Genomic DNA, 17,093 nt, shown 5'->3' with positions numbered 1-17,093 from the left:
ATCATTTATATGTTAGTAGTTTGAAGGGAGATGAATAGAATAGAGAATATTCCAATTCCACTAATATATTAACCAACCAAACACATGATAGGGATTTTCAAACATTCCATTCCAATTCCAATTCAAATTCCAATTCCTTTAAAAAAATTCCGTGAAACGAACACGCCAAGATTTTAGTTTTATTTATTGTAAGAAAGTTAATAATATACTTCAGATTTGATGATGAAAGGGTGTCACAAATAAATGAGATGTTATAACCCGGTTTAAAAGCTATTTGGGTTTGGTGAGACCATGACCCGCTTATTTTTTTTACTATAAAATTGTTTCAATTATATCTTTTTTTAAAAAAAAAATATTTGGATACTAACTTTTGGTGAGATTAATTTTTATTTAATGAGATGTTATAACCCGTTTAAAAGCTATCTGGGTTTGGTGAGACCTATATCCGTGAATCCGGGCCAAATGCATGAGAAGTCTCTCTTTACAAATAAAACAATCTGATAGCTTGAGAGAATATATGGAGCTTTTGTCTATATACATGTAAGATATGCTATGATAAGATTTAGGTATTGTAAAGTGGGTAAAGTTAAAATACGAAGTACAATAAAAATGAGAATGGTGAGAATGAATATAATCCATTGATCTTAAATTTGGATGGTGGAGATTATTTACGAATAAAAATTGATGAGAAGGACATGGATGTAATAACCCACTTATGATAATTTTTTCTCTCCACATGCATGACACATGTCAATTCCTCAATCATATTAAAACGTCTATAACTTTTTCATACAATATTTTTTTTTAGAATTTTTTTTATCATAATAACGTCTTTTTTTATCTTTAATATGAATATTATATTGTTATATATAAATAAAAAAAAATTAATGGGTTTTTTTATATTGTGTTTTTCAATAGAGTTTTTCTATGCATTTTTTAAAAGTAGGCCATTTTGATACATTTGAAAAACATATATATGAAATAGAATATGACAACAATAGAAATCGAATAAGTATAAAGTTTTCAGACATGTTCAGTGTGATATTAATCTGTAATCGTTATTTTATGAATATCCTTGATGTATAAATGTATAATTAAAGATATAAATTTTTTTAATGTATAGATAGTTATTTAAAGACAAAGTAAAGTGAAAACATTTAATTTGATATAGATTATAGTTTTGTTTGAAATAGATAAAGAACATTTGCTTGACATGGTTAAAATATATTCATGTTATTTATATAATAGTAAAAAAAATGTATTTTTTTAGAATGGATAAAGCTCGATGCAATCCAAAAGGACAAAAAATATAAAATATAAGAATAAGCATAAACTTACCATTCTTCTCACATGTCATACCAAATTATAATTATAAAGCAGTAATATACACAATAAGTTCACCTATACACTTTAGAAGTTTAGGTGATGTGATGATAAATATGCTTTAAAGACCAAATATGAAAGAACGGACATAGCTAAATCACATAATGGTCTTACATTAACAACATTGTTAGTTAACTATTGTTTGTTATATAAAACCCCAGAGTTAATTTAGTTTTTTTCTCTATATATAATATAATATTAAAATATAAGTTAAGAAATTTTCAAAGTCCTCTCTCAAAAGTCAATAACTAAAAAGCTATATAATAAGGATGTTTTATTCCCTTTCGTGATTGTGAGTTTGTGACAACCTAAGAATATTCAACCTAATAGTTATTATGTACAATCTACAAAGTCAAATTCAAATCCTACTTGTTATAAATAAGGGCGCGAGCGAGTAAAATCGTTTTGAGTTTATTCGGCTCAACCTTAATTGAATTTCATTCAATAAGTAAGCTTTGAAACCGAATTTCGAGCACCGAGTTTGATTCGATTCACAAGAATGGGCATTACCATATGATGTTAATGGAATTATAGTTAGATAAATATATAAAATATGAAAACCATATATAATAATAAATGAGTCGAGCTTGAACTTGTAACATTATTCACGATCAAATTTCAACTTAGACACATAGCTTCTTGAGCATAGTTTGAGCTTAATCTAGTTGGAGTCCAAATTGGTTCGTTTACATTCATGATTATACATATAGAGATTAATAGTTAATGAAACTGAATGTTGTTATAACTTTTGACCCATACCATGATATAAGATTAAATTCAACGAGTAAAAAGAACACTTTGTAGGCACTCCTCAAATCTAAGATGTATTTAAGTATTTCATAAATTAAAGGACACAAAATAATCTAAAAAGAGATTAAATTGAACGAGGAAAAAATATGTTTAGTTGGAGGTAATATAGTGAAATGGGAATGAAATGAACAAGAGAATGAAATAGATCATTACCATTCATGTGTCTTATTTGGTTAACCTATTGAAATGAAATGAATTATTACTTTAATTTTGTTTGGTATCCAAAAAGATTATAGGATTTAAATAGAAATAATAAAAATATTCCTATCTCATAATTTTTTTTACCAAACAAAAAAAAACTGCAAGGGCGATGGTGGTGGTAGCACCGACGACAAAATGGTGATGGCGGTGGTGACGATGGTGGTGGTGGTGGTGGCGGTTAGCCGGCATGGGTAGTAGCTGTAGTGGTGGGGGTGGTCAAGTAGTGGTAGAATTGGTAGTGATGGCTATGGTAGGGTGCCAGCGACAGTGGTGGCGGTCAGGTGGTGGTGGTCATGCAACGACAGTGGTGGTGGCGGTGATGATTAGGCGGCAACGGTGGTAGCGCTGGAGGTAAGGTGGTGGCGGCAGAGGCTATGGTGGTGACGGTGGTGGTCAGGTGGCGATGGTGGCGATGGTAGTGGTGGTGGTGGTTGTTGTAGTTAGGTGGTGGTGTTATTGAAAAAGTAGGATGAATAAGAAATGAAATGAAAAGAAAGAAAGGGGTGGGAATGAATAGTTTTGATGGAATGAGATTCCATGTGTAATGGATGATTCCATTCTGTTGAGCAACCAAACATCACTTTTTTTATTCCCACCCAATGAATCATTCAATTCCCCCTGTCATTCTTGCATACCAAACACTACCTAAGTCTCTATCTACATGTACATAACTATATATATCTATACTTCGAATAACTGCCTATAAAAAAATTCTAGATGTCGCTCTATGGTCACTCTCTCTTATGGCACCACCAGATAGCTTCATTAATGAATGGTGAAATTCTATGCGTTTGAACCGTTTACCTTAAAAAATAAGCGGATCATAGGTTTCACCAAACCCTAATAAACCTTAAATGAGTTATAACATCTTATTTATTTGTGAAACCTTTTCATAACCAGACAATAATGTTCACCAGTCATGGGTTTAATCCATATAGTCTTTAAGTGGGCTATATCATCTCATTTATTTGTGAAACATAGATGTGACAATATGAATGGGTTGGGTTGGGTTGGATTGGGTTGGGCGATGGGTTAAAATGAGTTTGGGTCAGGATGAGTTTTTAAAATAGAGGGTTAGGGTATGTATGAGTCAAGATGGGTAAAGTTAATCCATCTTGACCCAAGTAAAGGTTAAAATAAAAAGGGTTTCTAAAACCCCTAAAAAATATTCAAAAAAATTAATAACTCAAAATATAAATAAAAAATGAAAAAAGTAAAATAACTAAAATGTTCCGCCCTGTAATAACCCAGTTTTTCTCGTTTTGAATTACGAACTAGAACCCGACCCGTTTTGTTATTTGGATTATTTTAATCAATAAAGTTAGTGCATGTTTATTACTTAATCGTTATTTATTAAATAAATGTGTGGTATATTATTATCCATTTTATTCATCTAACCCGTTTATACTTGGATCCAAACCCAACCCGAATCCGAATTGATTAATTATAAACCCTAACTTATTCTTGAGCCCAAATCCATCAACCAACGTCTAATTAGGTGTTCCTAAACCCTAATTTGCATATAGCCGGCCCTAATCCCTCATTCAATTACTTTTAGAAGGTTCTAGAACTTGGGCCGCAACATATTACTCACGCTATAAACCCTAATATCGGATTTCTATATAAACGATCATTAGAATTCAATTAAACTCACACACAGCTTCCTCTACCCGTCGCCAACCTTAACCACAACATTAATTTGATTATAGTCGTCTGTTTGATCGTGTTCTTCGTCTTTATTGTCTGGCCACTGTTGAGCGCAATCCACCCTCGCCTGGTCATCCATCAAGGTATATAAATGGTGGGTTTTGGTCGCATGATCTTGCTGATCAAAAGCCCTATGGCTGATTTGATTATTAACATCAGATTGAATCGAATTGAATTGCTAGGGTTTATATTCAATTTGATTTGATCTGCTATTGTATTTAATTTTGGGTTTCTAAATCTAATCGCAACTCACTGGTAGCCCAGTTGGTTAGTCAACATGTATCACAGGGCGCAGGTCGGGGGTTCGATCCCTGCACCCCTGATTTTTAGCTAATTTACATTATTTTTCTTTTTAAACACTTAATAACTATATATTATAAATAATGATAATTAAAAAACTAGTTTCTAGAAAACCGACTTTATAAACATTTGTTTTCTCACGTTTTCATTCGTATATATATATATACGCATATGTAAGCATATATGTTATATACCTATAATATGTTTATAAAACTAATAATAATAATTTTGAAGATGTATTTTACTTTTATTTAACAACTAATGTTTTAATAAATATATAAATCTAGTAAACCAATTTTATAAAACTACAAATAATATTTAAGTTATTTTTTTTCATAAATTAAAATAATTATTTTATTTAATAATTCTTATATAATATTATAATATTTACTCTTAAATCTTTACTTAAGTGTATCCGTATTCTCGTTCCTTTTAGGATTTAACGTTCACGTGAGACTTTTCCCGTCTTCTCATTATCTAAATCATCCTTTGTTCGTCCTTGAGGTGAATACCACATTCCCCTATTTTAATTTTTTTCAATGTTTTGGAGACATATGCGTAAATATATTTCTCATTATATACTTATACTTAAAACTGCAACTTTGTCTTATGTGTTAACAACTTATACCTTACTTGTTTATGTGCTTATTTGCTTTGTATGCTTTCGCATTCGGAGAGGTCCAACAAAATCTCAGTCTAGTATGATCATACGCCAGTCGTTATAGCTTTGTGCTTCTCGACATCTCAGTTATACTTGCTCATTTGGTTATTTTGTTATTCTCATATGACTTGTTGCAAATACATATTTTTATTTATACTTTGTACTGGTGTGTTGCTCACTCAACCTTGTGTTGACAAAACTATATTATTTTCAACGCATATGCAGGTATTCGTTTGATGTGAAGTACAAGATCACTTAAGGATTTATGCTAGGAGAAAAACTTAATGAGACATGTTGTAATTGGTTGACATATGTACTTGTGTATTTAAATTTTGTATGGATAATTGTTATTTGGAAATTTAATTAATAGATATCGACACTTTTAATAATGTATGATAGTAACATTGAGAGCTGTGACAATCAGTTCGCGCCCCGGCATTTCCGCCGTAGGTTGGGGTGTGACAGATTGGTATCAGAGCCAGGTTTAAGATAGGTCGTTAGAAATTGCCTTAGACACATGTTTAGGAACCTTATACGTGCCTATCTGTATACCTTTATGTGTTCAAATTTAAATTGTTTACAACTTTCTTAGATAATTATTATTTATTATCTATTGTATTGTTATGCACACACACACAAACTCCGAGGCTATGCTTCAACATTCAAAGAAAACTTTTCGAAATTAGATTGCTTTTATTTACGGGAAATTCCTTAAGAATTCCCATATGTTGTTTCACTCGTACACCTTAAGGCTAGGTTATGTGGCATGTCCCTACGATAAATGAAAAGGTAAGAGAAACTGTGAGTTGGGCACTGGCAAAACGGTTCCAAGAACCAAAGGTAAGACGCTATTCCTTACCTGGGTGATAACCTGACCACAATACTCAACCCTATGGACCCGAGCGAGACCCATAATTGCCATATGATCGACACCTTAGGTTGATTTTAACCGAATTCACGGTGATTTCGTGGCTAAACTCGGTTTTTCCGATTATTGTGTTCCGTTATTTAAATGGTTAGTTGAGTGAAAAATCCATGGATCACATGGGCACTCCTACTATTCATTTCTTAACCTGATTTCGTATTTTTTTTGGAGTAATCAACGTGGTGATTTCACAAGATTCTCCAACTACCCATATTTTATTTCGATAGTTCGTTACTTGGTTTGGTCGGTTAAAGACGCTTACCGGGCCGAACAACTATATTGCATCGATAATTCGTTAATTAGTTGGGACAAACAAATTGCCATGTAACGCTCATGGGATGTACAACTTTGTTGCTTTTAATCGTTAGTTTCGTTGGGCCATTCAAATTGCTATGGAAAGCTCATGGGAGGCCAACACACAATTTATATTTCGTTGGTTTAATCTAAATTTAACTTAAACAAATAAATTTTAAACTGACTTAACTCCTTATGTAGTCATCACACATTAAACTTATTGACTACATCATTTAACAACTATTTACGCAATGTACCCCCTCATCTTATAAACTTTTACTTTTAATCCTCATGACGCAATTCCTCGCTTATTAAGACAACATTATCATTTTTCACATAATTATACATTTTACTATTCTTATGGTTTCCTCAATTTATCCTTCCTCTTATAAATCCTCATTTTTTTCCTTATAGAATGTCGTCTCTAAGAAACCACCGTCGTAACCAACGTTCATCCGGTTCACGCGATCGCCGCTTGGCCGCTAGAATCACAAAGGAATTTGCTGCTGCAATGCCCACAATCATCACTCAAATCCAAAGCCTCAACTCCAATGGATCTGCTACTTCGGCCGCACCGAACAATTCTGATTTCCGCAACTTCCTGAGCACTAAACCCCCATCCTTTCTTGGTGAGGAAAACGCCACCAAATTGCTGCAATGGTTTGAAGAGATGGAAAATATTTTCATCCACTGTGAATGTCCGGACGCCAAACGGACTAAGTTCGCCTCGAGCAAGTTCGAGGGTCGAGCTGTCATCTGGTGGAATGCCCTGAGGAATGAGCAAGGGTCTGACTTGGTTGTATCCATGCATTGGGAGGAACTTAAGGAAGAAATGAAGAAAGAGTTTTGCCCGGAACATGAGCTGCAGAGACTTGAAGCCGAGTTTTGGGAACTCAAGCAAGATAGTGGAGACAACTCTACCTACTCCAATCGGTTTCGTGAGCTTAGCCGTATTGTGCCCCATTTGGTAACCCTGAGACTCGCGGCATTCAGAAGTACATTCGCGGTCTTCCGATCCTTTTCCGTGGTGCCGTGATGAGTCGTGACCCGTTAACCATTGGTGAGGCGATGGACCTAGCTGCCTCTCTCGCCGATAGTCATGTTAGGGATGGAACCTTGTCTCGCAAGTATTCCAAGCCTACACCCGACAAGACTAAGACCGACTCCTCTTCTGATGCTGAAGCTGAGACTAAACCTTCCTACAACAACAATCACCGCAACAACAACAACAACAACAAGCGCAAAGCCTATGCCGTTAACCAACCCAATAACCAACCTCCTTCTAACCAAAACCAAACTTCCCCAAACAAGAAGCTTACCTTGGTCCTCATCCTTTATGTGCCAAGTGTAGCTTTCATCACTCTCCCCAAACCCCTTGCCGATTATGTACCAAATGCAACCTTTATGGCCACCTTGCTAACACTTGTCGTATCGCGTCTAATATACAAGCCACCTCACATGCTCAACCCGGTGCTCCTAATACTCGTGCTTGCTATCATTGTGGAGACATAAACCACCTTCGTAATGTGTGCCCTCAACTCATCCATGCCCATCAAGCCCAAGCCATGACTACACCCTTCTACTTGACCCATTCTCACCAAATCCAAACTCAACCACCTCATGTCCTGAAAGCCCCTTCCATCAATCCAAGTCAACCTTGCCTAACCCAATACTATCAAGCTCCGCACCCCCAAGCTCAAGCGTACCAAGCCTACTTTGCTGAAGCCCCTGCTATGCAAGTCCAACCTATTCAAGTTGTTCCAAGCCAGTCTACCTCAACTGCTCCTACCCATGCAACTCCTCATGGTGCTTCAAGTCAAGCTAATTAAACTACTCAACGACCGTGAAGACTTTTGCCGTTCTCTTTATCTATCTTGAGTATTTTGTCTTTTTCTTAATTATTGTAATGCCTCTTTATGGCCTTGGATTATCTCGCATTTTGAATTATTTATCTTTTATAAGCTATCTGATGAATAAAGTTCCTTTTGTTTACATAGATTGTTAAAGTTTACTTTAATCTTATTTATTTTACCTTCATAAGTGATGTCTTCTTCAAATACTTATATTTTTGCGATGTCTTATTAAAATTCCATTGCAACTTTTGAAATAGTTTTATATTAAAACTCTTTAAAAACTTTATTCCTTTAAAAATCATGTTTTACTTAAACAATTTGTAACCCACACAATGGGACGAGTCATGTGGACCATCCGACGATCTAAGTAATTATGGATGCATACGTAATTACCAAAGTCCTCGCATGGAAATCATGATCCGAATAATTGTGTGTCATAATCTAGAACCGAAAGTAGTTGAGATAACGGTACAAATGCAAGGATGATAAAGACATGGTGGATACGCCGCTGGTACATCCTATATATAAGTGCCTTTATCGGATTTTCATTTAGAGCGTTACTTCAACTATCTAAAGTTCCGTATTATGTATTTTTATTTTAGTATTCCTTAATTTCGGGACGAAATTCCCTAAAGTAGGGGAGACTGTAATAATCCGGTTTTTCTCGTTTTGATTTACAAACTAGAACCCGACCCGTTTTGTTATTCGGATTATTTTAATCAATAAAGTTAGTGCATGTTTATTACTTAATCGTTATTTATTAAATAAATGTATGGTATATTATTATCCATTTTATTCATCTAACCCGTTTATACTTGGATCCAAACCCAACCCGAATCGAATTGATTAATTATAAACCCTAACTTATTCTTGAGCCCAAATCCATCAACCAACGTCTAATTAGGTGTTCCTAAACCCTAATTCGCATCTAGCCGGCCCTAATCCCTCATTCAATTACGTTTAGAAGGCTCTAGAACTTGGGCCACAACATATTACTCACGCTATAAACCCTAATATTGGATTTCTATATAAACGATCATTAGAATTCAATTAAACTCACACACAGCTTCCTCTACCCGTCACCAACCTTAACCCCAACATTAATTTGATTATAGCCGTCTGTTTGATCGTGTTCTTCGTCTTTCTTGGCCGGCCATTATTGAGCACAATCCACCCTCGCCTGATCATCCATCAAGGTATATAAATGGTGGGTTTTGGTCGCGTGATCTTGCTGATCAAAAGCCCTATGGCTGATTTGATTATTAACATCGGATTGAATCGAATTGAATTGCTAGGGTTTATATTCAATTTGATTTGATCTGCTATTGTATTTAATTTTGGGTTTCTAAATCTAATCGCAACTCACTGGTAGCCCAGTTGGTTAGTCAACATGTATCACAGGGCGCAGGTCGCGGGTTCGATCCCTGCACCCCTGATTTTTAGCTAATTTACATTATTTTTCTTTTTAGACACTTAATAACTATATATTATAAATAATGATAATTAATATAAACTAGTTTTTAGAAAACCGACTTTATAAACATTTGTTTTCTCACGTTTTCATTCGTATATATATACGCATATGTAAGCATATATGTTATATACCTATAATATGTTTATAAAACTAATAATAATAATTTTGAAGATGTATTTTACTTTTATTTAACAACTAATGTTTTAATAAATATATAAATCAAGTAAACCAATTTTATAAAACTACAAATAATATTTAAGTTATTTTTTTTCATAAATTAAAATAATTATTTTATATAATAAATTCTTATATAATATTATAATATTTACTTATTATTGATTTTCGAGTTGTTGTAATCAATCTTAAATCTTTACTTAAGTGTATCCGTTATTCTCGTTCCTTTTAGGATTTAACGTTCACGTGAGACTTTTCTCGTCTTCTCATTATCTAAATCATCCTTTGTTCGTCCTTGAGGTGAGTACCACATTCCCCTATTTTAATTTTTTTCAATGTTTTGGAGACATATGCGTAAATATATTTCTCATTATATACTTATACTTAAAACTGCAACTTTGTCTTATGTGTTAACAACTTATACCTTACTTGTTTATGTGCTTATTTGCTTTGTATGCTTTCGCATTCGGAGAGGTCCAACAAAATCTCAGTCTAGTATGATCATACGCCAGTCGTTATAGCTTTGTGCTTATCGACATCTCAGTTATACTTGCTCATTTGTTTATTTTGTTATTCTCATATGACTTGTTGCAAATACATATTTTTATTTATACTTTGAACTGGTGTGTTGCTCACTCAACCTTGTGTTGACAAAACTATATTATTTTCAACGCATATGCAGGTATTCGTTTGATGTGAAGTATAAGATCACTTAAGGATTTATGCTAGGAGAAAAACTTAATGAGACATGCTGCAATTGGTTGACATATATACTTGTGTATTTAAATTTTGTATGGATAATTGTTATTTGGAAATTTAATTAATAGATATCGACACTTTTAATAATGCATGATAGTAACCTTGAGAGCTGTGACAATCAGTTCGCGCCCCGGAATTTCCGCCGTAGGTTGGGGTGTGACACGCCCCCCTGTCTTCCTCGTTCACTAAAAAAAACTCGGTTTTGTCTGGGTTCAAGTTCGGTTTTTTTCGGTTCAGTTTTGATTTTTTTCCGTTTCGATATCTATTCGGTTTCAATGTTTTCGATTTTTGTTCGGTTTCAATTTCTCGGATTCTATACGGTTTAGGATGGGTATGGGTCAATATGGGTTAAGTTAACTCATCTTGACCCAAGTAGATGTTAAAATAAAAAGGGTTTCAAAACCCTTAAAACAAATTGAAAAAAATTAATAATTCAAAATAAAAATAAAAAAGTAAAATAACTAAAATGTTTCCCCCGTCGTACCTGTTCATTAAAAAAACTCGGTTTTGTCTTGGTTTAGGTTCGATTTTGCTTTTTTTTCGTTTTGGTATCTATTGGGTTTCGATTTCTCGGTTTCTATTAAGTTTCGTGGGTTTTGTTTGAAATGAATTTGGATGGAGCTTGTTTAAGTTAGTCGTTCTAACCCATAAACAAACCCATTTAAACCCATAGCCAAAAGTGACTAGCATTTTTCCGACCCATCTTGACCTTGTTTGTTTTGCCACCCTTAGTGACACCATTTCATCATTAAACCCTAATTAATTTCTCTATTCTACATATTCTCTGTCGCTGGTCTATCCTTCCATCACCGGTTAACTTCCGATTACCACCCACTATCATCAACTTCCACTCTCATGCATCAACCACTATCATCACCTACATCAACCGACCATTCTTTGTTAGATTTCTCCTGAATCGCTGAATGAACACTGGTTAATCTGCAAGATCTAGTTGCCCCTTACCTCATCTTTTATATATGAAATGTAACATCCCGAAATTTCTAGAATAATGTTTAATATATTATTGCGTCGAGAGAAAGAATTGAGTTTGCAGAGTAATAATAATGATAATGATAATAATAATAATAAAGTATGAAATGATAAGTAGGCTTGGAATTAGATATGGACTAAAAAGGAAAGATGAGCCTTAGGTCCATGGGTTTAAGGGAGTATAAATACCCCTTTAAACCCTAATCCTTTCCTTTTCCATCCATCTTATCCATCTTATTCTCTACACACTCAAAACACACACACTAACACCACTACTTGCGGCCGTGAGCAAGAAGGAGGAGTCCAAGACCAAAACCAAGCCAAATATTGATAGATCTTGGATATACAAGCTAGATACAAGATAAAAGTTGATAAACAAGTTAAACCGTAACCTAGAAACGTTCAAAGGTACGTTCTTGATCTTTAAAGTTTATGTTTTAATGAACGGTTGGCCTTGAAACTTAAACATAGAGTAGATCGGGTATAAACGAACCGTAAAGTAGCAAACTTGATGTTAAAACGAACTTAACGAACCTACAGTTATGAATGGCTCGTTAAAGAAAAACCCTAGATCTAGTATTAAATGTTTTTAAGCTTAAGGGTCCAAACTTTATGCTTTTCCGGGCCGAGTCGTATCCGAAAATGACCATGGGAATGTTTACGGGATTGGTTAGTATCATGTCAAAGGTTTACATGTTGAAACAGATAAGGTTAGGGGGTTAAAATCAAACCCGTAGCTGCTGCTGTTAACTTCGCCATATAAGTTTGCTATTGTCAAGTTCGCCTACTTTTAAGTTCGCCACTTTCAAGTTCGCCTGCTGTATGTTCGCTTACATATAAGTTCGCCTGATAACAAGTTCGCTTATATCTAAGTTCGCTTATATCTAAGTTCGCTTACATCTAAGTTCGCTTATATTGAGATCCGAATACATGGCGACCCATACATGTACACATATACATACACTTGATGGTATGCATTGTAAGGACCTAAGGAAATAATGTCACACCCCGACCAAAGGCGGCGGAACATGCCGGGGTGCAACCGATTTCCCAAATACACAAGACACTATTTAAAGTGACAATATTTAATCAACTCATTTTATTTCATAAATCAATAAACAACACATCTCGTTCATATAAACAAATTTGAAAACAAGTAGCAATCATATTTTTCGTTTTACTAATACCCTAATGGTCTTGGTAACGTTTTCGTCAAGTCCTCGAGTCAACAAAAGTCAAACCTGTAACGTTTCATAAAATAAAGTTTGTCAACACAAAGGTTGGTGAGCAATTCATAAGTTTGAGCATATAAGTATATAATAATAAAAGAAAGCCACAAAACTTGTATACAAAACAGTAAATAAAAGCCATAATTTGGATAAAATCGCTAATATAATTACGTTAGCGACACCTGCCATAAGAGAATACCAGATGGTTCAGGATTTAATAGAATATCGTTAATTGCATTATGTTAACGACACCGTGCTATAAGAGAATACCAGATAGTTCACGGATTTATAGACTTCCACCAACCAAAAGCAATAAACACATAGGTAAATAAGCATAGAACACCAAATCGAGCAAGTATTTAAGTAATGTATACAATCACGTTTGTGGATTTAAGATTCAAGTAAATAAAGCATTTAGTTTGATAAGTATGAAATGTCACCCCAAAACGAAAGATGGAAAAAAGGGTATGAAAGTACTCACCTCGATTGACGAATTGAGAAACTAATAAGTGATCGACATATAGAAAGCTTGTAAACGAAACGAACGAATCCGACTTGAAAACTAATTGAAAACGAATAAATAAAATATATTAATGAACTTGAACTTTGGTTGAAACTACATTTAGAACATTGGACGAGAAGGTTCGGTTGTTAATCGGGTTACCGGTTAATTTGTTAATGATTAGGGACTCATACTAAACTGATAATTAAAATAAAATAATATTATTTTATTGGGCTTTTAAATAGCTAAACCAATATTAAAAGAAACAAGACGGGTTTAAATCAAGAGTTCGGCTTTATGAAAATGAATAGATAATAAAGTTTATAATAATATTATTAATGATAATGATAGTAATGATAATAATAATTCTAAAAAAAGTATGTTATATATATATATATATAGATGTATAAGATAACGATGATAATAATAATAACAATAATTATTATTAATAATACTAATATAGTACGATACTAATAATAATAGTTAAAGAATAAAAATCCAAGTATTAATTAAAGCGTTGTTGATAATAATAATAATAATAATAATAATAATAATAATAATAAGTAATATTTATAGTAAATAATGATACCATAGTCGATGTTGGTTCGATTTCTAAACGAGTTCACAAAATAACTATATTAAAATTATTGCTAGTAATTAATGATAAAATATGATTTTAATAGATAATAATAATATGATCTTTAATAATCTTAATAACAACTTTAATATTTATAATAATAATGATAATATTAATAATAAATAAATATAATAGTAAGTTATATGTAATAATACTAATAATAATCTTTATGTATTGATGTTAATACCAATATTAATAATAAATTTGTTAAGTATAAAAAGAAACAATACCAAAACCGATCTGGGATGAGACCCGAACCCGAGACCTCTAGTTTAATAACTAACGTACAAGCCAAACGAACCAAGATAAAAATTGTTATTTAACCCATAAAGAATTAACATATCCATTATTAGGATGTTCATCTTTTACACAATTCAAAACAACTCAATACCCCTCCAACTCGTTTCCAAGAATATAACCGAAAAAATAAAGCCGAATATTAACAAATTAGATCTGGTACCACCAAAGCCCAAATTACCTTACCTATTAGATGTTCACAAGTCGTCGGAGGAAGGCTGCCGGAGATGAAGAAACGGAGGGTCGCCGAAGCAAATTCCGGCCACCGGAGGCTCACTGGAATAAAACGTACAAGAGAGGGAGAGAGTGAGACGGAGTAAGAGAGAGACAAGAGAGAGAGGGAGAGCGAGACAGATTGAGAGCAGAGAGGGAGAGAAACAGAGGGAGCCGGAGATAGATAGATAGATAGAGAGAGAGAGAGCCGTAGATTAGAGAGATAGAGACAGAGATATAGAGAGATAGAGAGAGACGGAAAAAGATTGAAAGATAGAGACGGAGAGAGAGATAGAGATGAAGATAGTGAGAGACGAGGCGGTGCACGGCGGTAAACGGCGGCCGGATTTCCAGTCGCCGGAAAAACAATCCGAGAGGGAAAATGAAGGGGGTTGGCGGCTGAGGTTTCAGAGAACCGAGAGGGATGAAGGAAGTGGTGGTGGTGCGTCGGAGGTGGTGGCCGGATGTGGATTCTCTCCGGAAATAGAGGTCCGCCGGTTGCCGGAAATCGGAAGGGGGGGGGGGGGTGGCGGCTGATAATAATGTTAGGGTTAGGGTTTGTTGCTTATATAGGCGGGTATAAATGTTTAACTTTGGCCCCTCATGTTTGATATTTAGTTAAAAATGATTTAAAACTTGTATAGCTTTAAAGAAATCCACTTTAGTCCCTAACGTTTACTTAACCGAGCTTATAAATTATAAATAACTGTATTTTGACAAACCCCATACACGCTAGAGTTATAACATCAATAATTTGATAAAATGCCGGTTCGGGTTTACAAGCTTAACCACAACTACGAAGGATAATTTATTAAATAAAACGCGAAAAAAATCGACATGTTACAGATTACAAAATGAATATAAAACGAGACTCAAATTTGACGAATGTCACAAATAAAATACTAGAATGTTAAAATAAATGAAAACCATATATATGCTAAGTAAAAGTAATCTAATACAAGTCAATTAGATTAGATCAGATGAGTAATGATGCGTGTAACTCATATACAGTTAGACTGGCTTAATTAAAGAAGGGATTAACAATTAACGGAGAAAGAAACAGAGTTCAGGTGAGTTTCTAGCCCCACTTCCTTGTTATGTTTTCGGGGTTGTGTGCATACTCGATATGATTGGTTAATACACTTACCTTAAGTGGTATGTATATGCTATATATGATATATGTGATAGATATGAATGATTGCTTGTCCGTACGTGAACGATCTTCGGATATTACGCGTACTGTCAGGTTATAAATAAAGATATGAATGATATATGTAATGTATGGATGATGTATGAATGTTATAAATGATTGCTTGTCGGGGGTGTGAACGATCTTCGGATATTGCACGTATCGACAAGGAATATGATTGTTAAATGAATGATGTGAAGAACACCTAGAGTGTTCTTATGCTACGATGTAACTATTGTATATGCAAAGTAAGTGTATGCAGGTACAAGAATGGTAAATGAGTTCTACGTTTGACGTAGTAAGTTAGGATGGCAAATCCCTCTAACTTCCGTTGGACATAGACTTGGCATGTGATGGCGTAGTTAAGGACTGCAGGCCTTATACGAGTTATAAACGATAGATGAGAACGTAGTTAAGGACTGTGGGCCTTATACGTACTTCAGATATGAGCCAGTATAGGAAGGGACTGCGGACCTTATACGTGCTGTAATTGTATTGTGGTAGCATATGGGAGGACTACGGACTTCATACGTGCTATGAATTAAGTTGCAACATAGGGAAGGACTGTGGACCTTGTACGTGTTGTTAATGTAGGATGGTATAGGGAAGGACTGCGTACCTTGCATGTATCATAAATGGTGAACATAGGTAAGGACTGCGGACCTTTTACGTGTTCACGACCTTGAGATAGATATAGATGGCGGACTATGAACATACTCTCGGTGGACAGAGGTAAGTATTAATATGTATGTATGTATGTATGACAGGAAGGTAACTGGTTAAGTATGGATATGTATCTTCGGATATGTAAGTATGTATGATATGTGTATGTATTGTATGTTGTATGATTAACTAGAACTCACTCAGCGTAGCTGACTTTTAGTATGCACGCAGGTGAGTAGAATGAGGCAGCTAGCGTGAGCGGGCACATGGTGGACGAATAAGAGACTGGCATCCGAAGACTCAAGACGTTTTATAAATTATGTTTTGATTTGAAAGAAAATTTATTTGAGAAGACAAAGTTATGGATTAATATGTAATGTTTTATGAAAGTTTTATATTCCGCTTAAAGTTTTATTAAATATGATATTTAGAACTGTGTTTATGAGTAGATCCAACGTCAAATGTGAGGCACCGGTAACGGGGCCTTACATGAAACCCTATCCATGTCAACCTAGGGGTGTTATTTGGGTTGCATTTTTTGGGTTTCAGGGTTCTCGTGTCGGGTTCCTCTGGTTTGAGAATATTATTTTTCCAGTATTCATTCCATACCCTAATCTTCCCCGGGTTTTTCAGGTTCGGATTTGAGAAATTCAGATGGAGAACCTTACTCGGATCCCACTCGGTATCAATTGTTAGTTGGATCCCTTCAGTATTTGACGATTACATGACCTGATATATCCTATAATTTCAATAAAGTATGTCAATTTCTCCACGCTCCAACAGTTGATTTATCCTTTGATTTCAATCAAGTATGCATTAAGGTACTCTTTCG

Source organism: Bidens hawaiensis, unplaced genomic scaffold, assembly GCF_021521415.1.
Source record: "Bidens hawaiensis isolate Kalapana, Puna unplaced genomic scaffold, B.hawaiensis_p1.1 tig00030498_1, whole genome shotgun sequence".
Classification (NCBI taxonomy): Eukaryota; Viridiplantae; Streptophyta; class Magnoliopsida; order Asterales; family Asteraceae; genus Bidens; species Bidens hawaiensis.
This window is presented reverse-complemented; position numbering follows the sequence as displayed.